This window comes from Lepidochelys olivacea (genome assembly GCF_965140295.1).
Source record: "Lepidochelys olivacea isolate rLepOli2 genome assembly, chromosome: 8".
Lineage (NCBI taxonomy): Eukaryota > Metazoa > Chordata > Testudines > Cheloniidae > Lepidochelys > Lepidochelys olivacea.
The window spans coordinates 97,871,660-97,887,091 of NC_140418.1; the positions used below are offsets into that span (position 1 = coordinate 97,871,660).

At 44.4% G+C, this 15,432-nt stretch overlaps 1 protein-coding gene across 1 annotated transcript in view; it reads right to left on the reverse strand.

Annotated features, from left to right (window-relative positions):
- The window catches only part of ZFYVE9 (zinc finger FYVE-type containing 9), a 95,616-nt gene extending 93,652 nt beyond the window's left edge, over positions 1–1,964 (reverse strand). Inside the window, exon 1 of the mRNA XM_084637607.1 lies at positions 1,793–1,964. The gene's annotated coding sequence lies outside the window, so the exon portion shown is untranslated. The remainder of the gene's footprint in view (positions 1–1,792) is intronic.
- Between the last annotated feature and the right edge of the window lie 13,468 nt (positions 1,965–15,432).

Consider the following 15,432-nt stretch of genomic DNA (forward strand, 5'->3'; position numbering starts at 1 on the left):
ACACATACAAAATGGGAAATCACTGCCTAGGAAGGAGTACTGCAGAAAGGGATCTGGGGGTCATAGTGGATTACGAACTAAATGCAAAAAAAGCAAACATCATTCTGGAATGTATTAGCAGGTGTATTGTAAGCAAGACATGAGAAGTAATTCTCCCGCTCTACTCCACACTGATTAGGCCTCAGCTAGAGTACTGTGTCCAGTTCTGGGCACCACATTTCAGGAAAGATGTGAACAAATTGGAGAAAATCCAGAGAAGAGCAACAAAAATGATTAGCTGTAGCTCACGAAAGCTCATGCTCAAATAAATTGGTTAGTCTCTAAGGTGCCACAAGTACTCCTTTTCTTTTTACAAATACAGACTAACACGGCTGTTACTCTGAAAAATGATTAAATGACCTATGAGGGAAGATTGAAAAAATTGGGTTTGTTTAGTCTGGAAAAGAGAAGACTGAGAGGGGACATGATAACTGTTTTCAAGTACATAAAAGGCTGTTACAAGGAGGAGGAAGAAAAATGTTCTTCTTAACCTCTGAGGATAGGACAAGAAGCAATGGGCTTAAATTACAGCGAGGGCGGTTTAGGTTGGACATTAGGAAAAACTTCCTGTCAGAGTGATTAAGCACTGGAATAAATTGCCTAGGGAGGTTGTATAATCTCCATCATTGGGGATTTTTAAGAGCAGGTTGGACAAACACCTGTCACGGATGGTCTAGATAATACTTAGTTCTGCCTTGAGTGCAGGGGACTGGACTAGATGACCTCTCGAGGTCCCTTGCAGTCCTATGAGTCTATGGTTTAATATAACTGTAGATGTTATAAAACATACCCTTTCCTCCCCATCACCACTGCCCTTGCAGAAGTGACATGCTTCACATCACACCACCATGAAATAATAATGTTCACAACCCATAAAGACATCTCAAGCATAGTACTAAAAAGATACTAGTTACAAACCTCCCCTTTAGGATTTAGGTCCAGGGTCTGAGAGAGGCACCTTAGGGGCAAACAGGGGTTTGTTTCACCCCCCCAATTCTGGGGTTTCACAAAAAAACTGAGTCACATAAACAGCATCCCTTACAAGTGGGGCTGCTACCATGCCAGATACAGAGCAAAGAGATGCAGGGATCCCAGGGCTGGGGGTTCAGGGAGGAGCAACATATTAGAAGGCACAAGGAGCACTCTAGAGGGAGCCTAACTGCACTCTAGAGGGCTCTTTCCCTCCTCTCTGGGATCCGAAGGCTGGGTGCTCAGAAAGGGGGAGTGGGGGGCTCGAGCACCCTCAACTGTAGCCGGGGGAGAGAAGAGGTGCCCAGAGCTGGGGGGCTCCAGCACCCTCAGCCGCAGGCGGGGGTCCCCGGGGCTGGGGGGCTCCAGCACCCTCAGCCGCAGGCGGGGGTCCCCGGGGCTGGGGGGCTCCAGCACCCTCAGCCGCAGGCGGGGGTCCCCGGGGCTGGGGGGCTCCAGCACCCTCAGCCGCAGGCGGGGGAGGGGGGGCCCGGGGCTGGGGGCTCGCTGAGGAGTCGTCCCTGACCTCTTCCTCGGTGGGTGGGGGGGTCTCTCCCCTCTGGCTGCCCCAGGTGGAGGGGGGCTCCTGGCTCCGTCGAGCCCCCAGCCCTGGTCCCCGTTCACGACACGCTAGGGACCGCGGCGCTCCCGCCAGGTGAGGGGGCTTCCCCCGGTAGCCAGCCCCCGCCCTGGGCGGCCGCCAGGGCCTGACATCGGGCAGCAGGGGCCTGGGGAGCGGGATGCCCGGGCCTTCGGGGTGGAGGGCGCGGGCCGGCTCACTCACCTCGGGAGGCAGCAGGCGCCGCCGGGTCTGCATGGCTGAAGGGATCCCCCGGGCCCCGCTCCGCTCGCCGCCGCTCCTGGGCGGGCCCCGCACACACAGCGAGCGAGCGCTGGAGAGGCCGGCGCCCGCCCTCACGCCAAGCCAGCCCGGGCGAGCTCTCTCCGCGGCCGAGGCCGCCTCGGCGAGCAGCAGCCAGCGCCCCCTGGCCGGCCCCAGACGCAGCGCACGGCACTGCGGCACCGCCGGCGGGGCGGGGGAGCGGGGAGCCTGCCGCACTCGCCAGTCGCGACACGGGGCCGGGGCCGGGGCCTCCACTTCCCTCGTCCCCGAGACGGGACCCAGCGGGGCACTGCAGGGAGACAACGACACCAGCATCCACATCTCTCACACACACACACACACCACACAACTGTCACGGACACAAACCAAGGAGACAGCCCGAATGCCACACAACCACACACAGCTACATGCCAGGGAGACAACTATACCAGCATACACATCTCTCTCTCACACACACACCACACAAATATACACATATACCAACATACACCAGGGAGACAGGCCTAATACCACACACCTAGACACAGAACCACACAGAAACACACACACAGCTATACACCAAGGAGACAACTACACATCATACACACCACACAACTACACACAGACACAGACATACACCAGGGAGACAGCCGTAGTGCCACACACCTGGACACAGAATCCCACACACAGCTATGTACTAGGGAGACAACTACACATCTCACACACACACATACACACCCCACACAACTACACACATACATGGACATACAAGGGAGACAGCTGTAATGCCACACTCCCAGACACACAACCATACACACAGATATACACCAGAGAGACAACTATGACAACATACACTTCTCACACACATGGAGATACACCAGGGAGACAGCTGTAATGACACCGCTGGACACACAACCACACACAGATTTACACCAGAGAGACAACTATAACAACATACACTTCTCACACACTGAGACACACAACCACACACCAGGGAGACAACCGTAATGACACACACATCTCACACACACAGAGGGATATATATACCAGAGAGACAACCATAACTACACACACAGGGACACACACCAGAGAGACAACCATAATGTACACACAAATTTCATTCCATATACACAAAAAGATACGTACTCCCAAACCATACATACCAACGAACAGGGACATGCACCCATGCACAAGGAATACACCATAGGGAGAACCATAACTGCACCCACAAATCACACACAGGGATATATACCAGAGGAGACAATCATAACTATATATACAAATCACACATGGGGACACACAATCCCCCACCCATAGGGACAACCATCCATCCAGACGCAAAGAAACACACAAGTATCCACCGAAGATATATAACCATACATAAGTGGACATACAATGACATACACACAATACCATCTACCTAGGGACACACAACTGTACACACAAGAATAACATACACAGCTGAACCGATAATACATACACACAGACAACACACACATTTCTCATATAAACACACATACACTGAAGAACAACTGACAGATATACAAAAACCATTATTGTACATTTACTGTAGAATCCCAACAATTATTTATTTTTAAAAGGGAAGCCAAGAAAATACAACCACCAAAATCAAATTGCCTCTTTGTTCCCTAGCTTTAGACAATCAGTAACTTGCCTATGAGGGAATGTGTTTTTTCCTTTTATATTATTTATCTGCAATTTGCTTATCTTTTGGGTTACATTTTACAATGTGTTATTTATTTCAGTCCACGACTCTTGTGCTTGTATATGTAAACGTGCATACATACACACCACTGTCCTCTACTGTATAGAAATTAATAGTTGTGTGTCATAGGACCTTCATCATGGAGTTTCACAAATAAATTACTTTAGTTGCAGAAACAAACACACACATTCACACTCCCTTCAATAAAACAACAAGGAGTCCAGTGGCACCTTAAAGACTAAATTGCATCTGAAGAAGTGGGTATTTTATCCACAAAAACTTATGTCCAAATAAATCTGTTAGTCTTTAAGGTGCCACCGCACTTCTTGTTTTTGTGGATTCAGACTAACACGGCTACCCCTCTGATACTTGACTCCCTTCAATAATTTCTTATGTCTCATCTAATAAAATCAAAGAAGACCGCAAATCTCAGAAGAATGAGGATTTAGAGAGAAGGAAATCACAGATCCACATATCTTTCATGGAAAAATTCTTATAGGAGGATAAATGTTGAAGGGATTCTTGATAGGGGGATCCTGTGCTGGAAAGAACTATTGCATATACCCATGAGAAAGATGTAGTGTAAGAAGGGGAACTAGATAATTTCCATCCCAGAATACTGAAAGAATTGGTACATGAGACTGCTAGTCTAGTAGCAAGGGTTTTTAATAAATCCATCTATCTTGGGGGGGGGGGGGGAGGGTACCAGATGACCAACAGCTACTGTCATATCTATATTTAAGAAAGGGGAAAAAAGTGATCTGAGCAATTACAGACCTGTTACTCTGACCTTAATAGTAAGCAATGCTTTAAAACAAATCTTGAAGCAAAGAATAACTAAATTAATGGTGGCAAATGATAAAGGGGACATAATGCAACATGGGTTTACCAAAGATAGATTATGCCAGTCTAACCTGATTTCCTCCTTTGAGAAAATAAGTGGTTTTTTAGATATGGGAAATGCAGTATATCTAATATACTTAGCTATCAGTAAAGCATTTGAGACAGTACCACACAGGAAATTAGAAGATTAATACAAGAATTGTAAGGTGGCTAAGGAACTTGCTGAAGGGGAGACTGCTACAGCTTTTGCTGAAATGTGAACTATCAAACTGGTGGGAGGTCATTAATGGAATTCCTCAAGGATCGATCTTGGGACCAATCCTATTCAATATTTTTACTAATGACCTTGGCACAAAAAGTAGGAGAGTACTAATGACATTTGCTGATGATACAATGTTAGGAAGCATCATCAATACTGAAGAGGATTGGAATATTATGCAGGAAGATCTGGATGACCTTGAAGACTGGAATGACAGAAGTGGGATGAAATTCAATAGTACAAAGTGCAAGGACATACACTTTGAGTCTAATCATAAGAATTTCTGCTACAAGCTGGGAGCTCATCAGTTAGAAGCAACAGAGGAAAAAAGGCACCTGGATGTATGGGTCAATCACAGGATGGCTATGAGTCACCAATGTGCTGAGGCTGTGAAAAAAAGGTAAATGCAATTCTAGTATATATCAGGCAAGGCATTTCCAATAGAGATAGAGAAGTATTAATCCCATTCTACAAGGTTCTGGGAGGACTTCATTTGGAATACTGTGTACAGTTTGGGTCACCCAAGTTCTAGAGAGATGAATTCAAACTGGAACAGGTACAGAGAAGAGCTACTAGGATGATCGGGGTGGAGGGCCTGTCTTATGAGAGGAGACTAGAAGAGCTTGGCTTATTTAGCGTAGCAAAATAAGGCTGAGGAGGGATAAGATTGCTTTCTATAAATGCATTAGGAGGGTAAAGACCTATTTAAGCTAAAGGACAGTGTTGGCACAAGAACAAATGGGTTTACACTGGCCATGAACAAATTCAGACGGGAAATTAGAAGGTTTCTAACAATTAGAGATGTGTTTCTGAAACAACCTCCCAACAGGAGTTGTGGGGGCAAAGAACTTAATTAGTTTTAAGAAAGAGCTGGACAAATTTATGAGTGGGGTTGTATGATGGTGTTGCTTATGTTGGTAGGGTGCAGGGCTCAGCAGCCCTGGGGTTCACTTTCAGTTCACCTCTTATGTTCATAAAAGCTCACGCTTCATGGTTTCAGCCAGCTACCTACAGGGGTCAGGAAGAGATTCCTCCCCCCCACACACACACAAAAAAATGTATTCTGGGATGGAGGTTGATCTCCTTCCTCTGAAGCATCAGGGATGGCCACAGCTCGAGATGGGACATTGGATGGGGAAGGCCAGAGCTCTAAGGTGGGACTGAGCATTCTCTCACACATGCTTGGCTGACTGGTTCTTGCTCAAATGCTCAGGGTCTAATTGATTGTCATATGTGGGATTGGGAAGGTATTTTCCCCAGGTCAGATTGGCATAGACTTTGGGTTTTTTGTTTTTGCCTTTCTATGTAGTGTGTGTGGCCGTCACTTTCTGGGATTATCTAATATATCCCATGTAATCATTTTCTTGCATTGCAGGCTCCTCAGGCACGGGTGCACCTCAGTCTCTCCTATTCTCTTTGTCACACATAGTGGACTAGTCTCCTGTGGACTGTAATAGTTTGGTCCAATATTGATTGTTGGGTTTAGTTTGTGGGTGCTGAAGGCCTGCGCTACACAGGAAGTCAGATTAGGTGATCTGGTACAGGGAAACTGAAACCCACTGAAGACTAGAACTCATGAATGGAAGCTCTCCATCCTGTACTCTGACCACTAGGCTACCCTACATCTCAGAGGTGAAAGTTTATCTCAATGCTGAATATTTAATTTAATCTGTATAACCAAGAAATGAGGCAAAGGTATATGACAAAGGCATAAAATGTTTCTCTTTGCAAGGAAAAGGTGTATGTCTGACTAGAAAAAGACATTTCCTTTGCTGTCTCTTCAAACATTTTAGCTTGTTTCCTTTTTGGAATCTCAGTTCTGTTTAACTATTTTGTGGGGGGTGAAGCCATTGAGATAAAGTAGGAACTCACCTAAGCCTTCACCCCCCAAGCCAAAACTGTTATGAAGTTTGAACACATTTCCTACAAAGTCAATGTTACCGTGATGTTTGTGGTATCTTCTTTACTTGGGAACAAAGGCAATTTAGCCCTCTTCCATAACCCCTGAAACAAGTTGAAGATAAAGAGGAATAATACTGGATCATTAAACTATAGTCATGTACACATCCTTAAAGAGTCAGATAAATATCTTTTCTCTCTAATTGTGTTCTCTAGCCTATTTCTACACCAGTCGAAGCTTTGCTTTATGCATGTATGCAGAAAGATTTAATAATTTCATATTCAAGTTTAAGTAATTGCTGTTCCTGTTCTTCTCCTCCTCTCACTTTGTAGTTTTGTTTTTTTTTTAAACAGCAGCTTTTTGCATATCATGTCCTTTTTACACTATAAACTCTGAAGGGCTGGTACTGTCTCTCACTACATGTTTTTACAATGCTTTGCTCAATGAGCCTTGAACTAAATTGTGCCTCTGAATACTATTTAAAGATAAATAATAGGAAGAAAGGATTGTTGTGTAGTTAGGTACCAGACTAGGACTTCAAAAGATCTGGATTTTAGTGTGGATCTGCCACAAACTTCTAATGTGACCTTGAGTAAGTTTCTGTTCTCTATCAGTAAAATAATGGTAATAAGAATTCCTTTGGTTCTTGCCTATTTAGCATAAAAGCTTTTGGGGCAAAGACTCTTTCTTACTGTAAACTTATAAAGAATTTAGGAAGATGGAACCCTGATCTTGGCTGGGCCTTATAAGTACTAAAATAATACAAATCATAAACATTTGGATAATTTTTGTTCTCACTGTTTATTTTCACACAAGGAATTTACACACGCTGACTGGGGCTGGAATTCCGAAGCACTGTATGGTTCTGATGGTACTCCTGGTCCAGCCAGAAGCTGGAAGTACTGGCAATTTTTCACAAAAGCATTTTCTGCAGAACAAGGAAGTTCAGATAATTCTGATTAGGCTCCAGATTAGTATGGTTATGCTGAGTGGTATGAACACAGGACTTGGAATTAGGAGACACAGATTCTAGTCCCATCTCTAAAACTGATTTGCTGTGTGACATATAACCTGTCTGACCCAATTTCCCCAACTGTAAAGTGAAGATAATATTTACTGCCCTGGCAGTGTGACACTTAATGTTTGTAAAGCACTTTGCGAGTGTCATATGAAAAGTGTGCTAAATATTATGATTAAGATAATTTTCATATTGCCTGAACACTTGGGATACTTATCTCACTGAAACTATGAACCTTTGAGTTTGAAATTTAACTTCAGATCTTCATCTGCTTAAAAATGCTCTAAGCCCACTTCACACTTACTCACATGCCATTAGAAGATCTCGAAACACTTTATAAGCGCAAATTAGCATAGCCTCACAGCATACTTTTTACAGACAGGCACAGACTCTCAGTTCAAGTGACCTGCTCAAGGTAACTTGGGAAATCTGGCTAGAGCTGGGAATAGAACCTACTTTTATCCCCTGATTCTAAGACCTATATCTTATATCATGAGCACAAGCCCATCCTATTTACTTAGTCAAATAAACCCTTTCCTATGGCTAGGACTGCAAGGCCTAAAAAGATAAGAGTATGTTAGAGTAAAGGTCAGCTGGAGTTGCAGGAGAGTGAAGGGGTCTCTGGAAGTTACAGATTCCATTACTTCTGTGATTGCCGTGACATAACTGTAGCCTTATTGATAGGTTGTCTGGAACTGAACTGTAATCTAGGTGAGGACATATCAATTTACAGAATGGCATCATCATTTTTTACTATAATTTCTATCCCATTTTTGTACATTCCAACATCTTTTTTTTTTTTTTGAATAATTGGAGTACATTTAGCAGATGATGTCATTAAGCTGTCCACTCCACAGAACTGCTCAGGTCTTTTTCCTGAGTGGTTAAAACTGAGAACTCACACTTCATATAAATTCAAATTATTTCTTCCAGTTTGCATTACTTTGCATGTTATCAGCATTATACCATTTATTGTGTTGCCTATTTACCCTGCATTGCTAGATCCTGCTGGAATTCTTCTCTAGACTACTGTAGTATAAATAATAAGACCTCACCTTATAAAGTACTAAGAGTGCGCAAGTACACAAGGAAGATTGTGATGGTATGGGAGCAGAGTTACGATACATAGATTGTTAAGGCCAGAAGTGACCACTATGATCATATAGTCTGACTTCTTGCATGACAGAGGCTATAGAATTTCACCTAATAATCATAGAATCATAGAATATCAGTGTTGGAAGGGACCTCAAGAGGTCATCTAGTCCAACCCCCTGCTCAAAGCAGGACCAATCCCCAACTAAATCATCCCAGCCAGGGCTTTCTCAAGCCTGACCTTAAAAACTTCTAAGGAAGGAGATTCCACCACCTCCCTAGGTAACGCATTCCAGTGCTTCACCAGCCTCCTAGTGAAAAAGTTTTTCCTAATATCCAACCTAAACCTCCCCCACTGCAACTTGAGACCATTACTCCTCATTCTGTCATCTGCTACCACTGAGAACAGCTGAGCTCCATCCTCTTTGGAACCCCCTTTCAGGTAGTTGAAAGCAGCTATCAAATCCCCCCTCATTCTTCTCTTCTGCAGACTAAACAATCCCAATTCCCTCAGCCTCTCCTCATAAGTCATGTGTTCCAGCTCCCTAATCATTTTTGTTGCCCTCCGCTGGACATTTTCACATTCACAATTTTTTCACATTCTTCTTGTAGTGTGGGGCCCAAAACTGGACACAGTACTCCAGATGAGGCCTCACCAATGTCAAATAGAGGGGAATGATCACGTCCCTCTATCTGCTGGCAATGCCCCTACTTATACAGCCCAAAATGCCATTGGCCTTTTTGGCAACAGGGGCACATTGTTGACTCATATCCAGCTTCTCGTCCACTGTAACCCCTAGGTCCTTTTCTGCAGAACTGTGCCGAGCCATTCGGTCCCTAGTCTGTAGCAGTGCATGGGATTCTTCCATCCTAAGTGCAGGACTCTGCACTTGTTCTTACTGAACCTCATCAGATTTCTTTTGGCACAATCCTCTAATTTGTCTAGGTCCCTCTGTATCCTATCCGTACCCTCCAGCGTATTTACCTCTCCTCCCAGTTTAGTGTCACCTGCAAACTTGCTGAGGTTGCAATCCATGCCATCCTCCAGATCATTAATGAAGATATTGAACAAAACCGGCCCCAGGACCAACCCTTAGGGCACTCCACCTGATACTGGCTGCCAACTAGACATGGAGCCATTGATCACTACCTGTTGAGCCCGACAATCTAGCCAGCTTTCTATCCACCTTATAGTCCATTCATCCCATACTTCTTTATCTTGCTGGCAAGAATACTCTGGGAGACCGTGTCAAAAGCTTTGCTAAAGTCAAGGAATAACACGTCCACTGCTTTCCCCTCATCCACAGAGCCAGTTATCTCGTCATAGAAGGCAATTACATTAGTCAGGCGTGCATCAAGCCCACAACTTCTGGTTGAGTTAGCACATATCTTTTATAAAGACAACCAATACAGGGAAGACTGTTCCAAGACCATAAATATGCATTTTCATACCTTCTCATCTTTTTTTTCTTTTCTGGGAGGAAGGCCGGTTGACAATATAAATTAACCTTGTTTTAGAATTTCCTTATTTTTGAATGTCAGGGGGAGATAAAACCCCTGAAAAGTAAATTTTAAGTTCTTTTACATTCTGCTACTTTCTCAACTGTAACTCTAGGTTAATGAAGCTTTCTGTTCAGAATTATATAAAAAGATGGGCCTTTTTCAACAGCAACAGGAACCCAAAGCATAGCTAACTTAGTAGGGAGTGGTAAACATAGCTGGGTTCACTTCTGTTAATCACTTCCTTGCTTTGTTCAGCTGGTGTTAAATGGTTGCTAGCTATACAAGGAGGCACGTGGCTGTGACCCTGGCTTACGACTTTTTAAAATTGTGTTACTAGAAACACAGTAAATGCAAACCCCGAGAAAGGAGATTTTATTTTCCAAAAAAACTCTATGACAGGGGACTCTTCAGCAGCCCTGTCTTGGGTCTGCTTAACCTTGCATCCCAATTCCTATTATCCTCTATGCATTGGGAGAATGCTCAGCATTCATTCAAAGCATCACACTTTGGGGTTAATTTTTTTGGTTTTGTCCATCCTAAAACACTCAAGGCATTTAAGAAATTCCAAAGCTTCTTTTTAGTTTTAAATACTGCTCCACGCTAATCCACATTATGAGATTGCACTCTATATGATTTTATGAAAATATGCTAATGAGTGTGAATATAATGTAACTGGAATATGCTTCATGCAAAAGGTCTCTTGTAAGGTATCATTACAAAGCTTATAATCTACTGAGTGTGGTCATCCAATTTGTATAAATGTAACATTCTTGTATCTGAAACTAGAAATATGAAATATAACTCTGAGGTCCTACTGTAATTATGCAAAGTGTGGGCCATTAAAGGTGGCTTGGAATCTTGATGGCTCTCATTAACCAGGACAATTGGTTGTAAATGGCTCTGTTTACTTGTAAGTCTTCTTGTATAGTGTGTGCTGACAAGTGGGTAATGAAGTCTTATAGTGACATGTGATCATGTCACCTGAACTAGAATCCATCATAAACCTGGGGCTTTTCCATTTAAAAGGGTGGGTGGGAACCCAAAGAGACAAAAGATTCCCGCCTTGTGCCAAAGCTATATAAGGGGGTGGAACAGAACAATGGAAGCTGCAGTCATAACAAATCCCCTAGCTACCACCTGAGCTGGAACAGGGATTGTACCAGGGGAAAGGATTGGGCCCAGACTAGGAAGGTGTCCAGTCTGTGAAAGAAACTTATTGAAACATCTCTGAGGGTGAGATTTTATCTGTATTCGGTTTTCTTACTGTATTTGGCTTAGACTGGCGTGTTTTATTTTATTTTGCTTGGTAATTCACTTTGTTCTGTCTATTATTTGGAACCATTTAAATCCTACTTTTTATATTTAATCAAATCATTTTTACTTATTAATTAACCCAGAGCAAGTATTAATTCCTGGGGGAGCGAACAGCTGTGCATGTCTCTCTGTCAGTGTCAGAGGGAACAATTTATGAGTTTACCCTATATAAGCTTTATAAAAAGAGTAAAACAGACTTATTTGGGGTTTGGATCCCATTAGGAACTGGGTATCTGGGTGTTGGAGACAGGAATACTTCTTAAGCTGTTTTCAGTTAAGCCTGCAGCTTTTGGGGGACGTGGTTCAGACCTGGGTCTGTGTTTGCAGCAGGCTAGTGTGTCTGGCACAACCAGGCAGGGCATTGAAGTCCCAAGCTGGCAGGGAAAATGGGCTCAGAGGTAGTCTCAGCACATCAGGTGGCAGTTCCCAGGGGGGTTTCTGTGAGCCAACCTGTCACACACCTCTTTCCTGGAATTAAAGGAAATCCCACTTGTACTTTTGTTTCTCTTCTCTCTCAAAGAGCAGTCCATTACAAAGTATGCATGGCTCTTCAAAATATTCAACAGCAATATCTCAGTTGCAGAGTTCAGCACTACAATGTTCTGGTATGCTAGATGTTGAATAATAGAGTGGTGAGCGTGCTGATGACACGAGCACAGGGGAGGGCAGAATTAGAATCGAGAGAGACCTTGAGAAGTTGGAGAACTGGTCTGAATTCAACAAGATGAAATTCAATAAATATAAGTGCAAAGTACTTCTCTTAGGAAGGAAAAATCAAATGCACAACTACAAAATGGGAAATAACTGGCTAGGTGGTAGTACCGCTGAAAAGGATGAGGAAATTACCTACCTTTAACTGGCAGTTCTTCAAGATGCGTGGTCCCTATTTGTATTCCCAATGCGAGTGCACATGCACGCCATGTGCCGGAAGATTTCTGTAGCAGTGTCCATTGACCTATACGTGCATCATATACAGCCCTGAGTTCCAGGCAAGGTTATATGAGGCTGCACAGTACAATGCCCCTCAGTGACCCTCTTACCACTGAACAGTACAGTCCGCAGCAGAAGGGATGGTGGGAGGGTACTGGAATTCAAATATGGACCACACATCTCGAAGAACCACCAGTTACAGGTAAATAACCTCCTCTTCTTCTTCAAATGATGGGCCCTATATGTATGTCAAACGGGTAAATAGCAAGCAGTGATCAGCACAAAGGTGGATGTGAGGATGCAAGAAGTATCACAGTCTGCAGGACAGCACAGCCCATGGCCGCATCATCTGCCGCCCCCTGGTCAATGGTGTAACGAGCGGTGAAGGTGTTCATGGAATGCCAGGTCCCTGCCTGGTAGATGTCATGCCAGGATATGTCTGCCAGGGAGGCAGAGGTGGTCATGTGTGCCCACGCTGAGTGCACCGTAATCCAGTTGGGTGGCAGGGTGTTACACAGCACATAGCACTCGCAGATGCATGTAGAGACCCTCTTCAAGATGCACTGGGAGGAGAGGGCTTGGACCCAGGACCTGACCGCAATGGCCACGAACAAGCATGGAGAGGCACAGAAGATGTGGGTTCTCTCCAGGTAGAATGCAAGTGTACGATGGGCATCAAGCAAGTGCAGGGTCCTGTCTGCATGAGTGGTGTGCGGCTTAGTATGGAAGTCTGGGAGTTGAATTGACTGGTTGAGGTGAAACTCCGAGACCATCTTTGGGAGGAATTTGGGGGTGAAGGCATAAGGAAACCTTCTCGTTATGAAAGACCATATAAGGGGCGGAATCACCTATCATGACTGCCAATTTGCTGACCCACCAAGCGGAGGTGATAGCTACAAGGAAGATGATCTTCATAGAAAGAGATCACATGGCCGGGGGCTTGAAATGGGGGTCTGGTGAAGGTGGACAGCACAAAGTTGAGGTCCCAGAGGGGCCAAGGTTTGAGAACGGATGGGAAGCTGTTTAACAGCCGCTTCAGGAAGCAAGCGGTGGTGGGGTGAGTAAACACCGAATGTCTGTCCACAGGTGGGAGGAAGATACTAAGCGCCACCAAGTGGACCGGGACACAGCTGAGGGAGAGGCCTGAGGTCTTAAGTTCCGGGAGGTAGTTCAGAATGATAGGGATGGAGATGACGTTGAGGGGGAGGCGATGGTGCTAAGCTCAGAAAGTGAAACATGTTCATTTCACCGCTGCGATGACCATGAAAGCATTTGTGGTTCTCATGTTTAAGTCTGTCCTGCACTGTCTGTACTGCCGGATGCAAGGCACAGGATGTGCTAGGCAGGATACTTACTGCCAGTGAAGGGCAGTGCACCACCAGGTCCGACAGTCCCAAGTTGGACTGTGCATGTGGCCTGAGAGCCTCCTCCATGAAAAACTTATGGAAGCGTAGCAGATGAGCCTTGCGGGTCTGTGGCGAGAAAGACCTACAGAACTCACAGAGAGATGTACTTCCCGAGGCAACAAAGGAAACATTGGTGGCTCGTCACTCACTAGGAAGCAGTGAGGGTAAGAAGCACAATTTTTGAACCCCAGAATGCGGGGCATAGTCCCCAGAAGGAAGTGGGGCTGGGCCCCAAGCAGGGTGAAAGGAAACTAAATACACTAACACCACCACCTATACAAGCAAAACAAAAAAATTATGCACAGTAACAAACAAGAAGGCTCTCACAGTCAAACTACAAGCACAGAGATTCTGATTCCGAGCATGCAGCAGTAAGCGGTAAGTAAGAGGGCATCATCATCCCACAGTCTCATATAACCTCGCCTGGAACACAAGGCTACATACGATGCATGTGGGGGTCAATGGACACTGGTACAGAAATCTTCTGGCTCCAGCACAGGGTACATATGCACACCTGTGTTTGGAATACATATAGGGACCATCACTTGAAGAAGAACTGGGGGGTATACTGGATCAAAAATTGAATATGAGACAACAATGTGATACAGTTGTGAAAAAAGGTTAATATCATTCTGGAGAGTATTGACGGGAGTGTCACATATAAGGCACGGGAGTTAATTGTCCTGCTCTACTCAGCCGTGGAGGACTGCATCCAATTCTGGGCATTTTAGGAAAGATGTGGATAAACTTGAAAAGGTTCAGAGGAGAGCAACAAAAAGATGAAAGGTTTAGGAAAACCTGACCTATGAGGAAAGGTTAAATAAATTGGGCATGTTTAATTTTGAGGAAAAACAAAAAGACTTGGTGGAACCAGATAGTCTTCAGATATGTTAAGGGTGGTTATAAAGAGGATGGTGATCAGATGTTCTCCATGCCCACTGAAGGTAGGACAAATAGTAATGGACTTAATCTGCAGCAAGGGAGATTTAAGTTAGCTATTAGGAAAATCTTTCTAACACTCAGGGTAGTTAAGCTCTGGAACAGTCTTCCAAGGGAGGCTGTGGAATCCTCATCAGTGGAGGTTTTTAAGAACAGGTTGGACAAACATCTCTTAGGGAGGGTTTAGGATTACTTGGTCCTGCCTCAGCCCAACGGGCTGGAATTGGTGACTTCTTAAGGTCCACTTCAACACTACATTTCAAAGATTGTTATGTATGGGGTGAAATGATGATTGAGTTGCAGATGTCCCTGTCACTGAACTCATATCAGCATGTCCTTCACTAGTAAAATATAAATGGGGCCAAATCCAAAGTGTAATTCCACTTGAAGTCGCTCCAGAAACTAATTTGACATTTGTTCTGCAGGCATCAAAAATGGCTTTGTTTTTTCAAATAATTTATTAGATAGCCAACTGTACTGTCCACCAGGCCACGTGGGTCACTAAATAGATGAGCAACAGGCCTTTGCCATCTCTTAGAGGAAAGATGGTTTGTTCACACCACACAATTTACCATAACACCAGTTGCCTTCACAAATCCATGGAAGGTGGCAAGATGTGTTTAGCAAGGGGAAATTTTTGTTGATTCCATTTCCACTTCTGTCAGGAACAG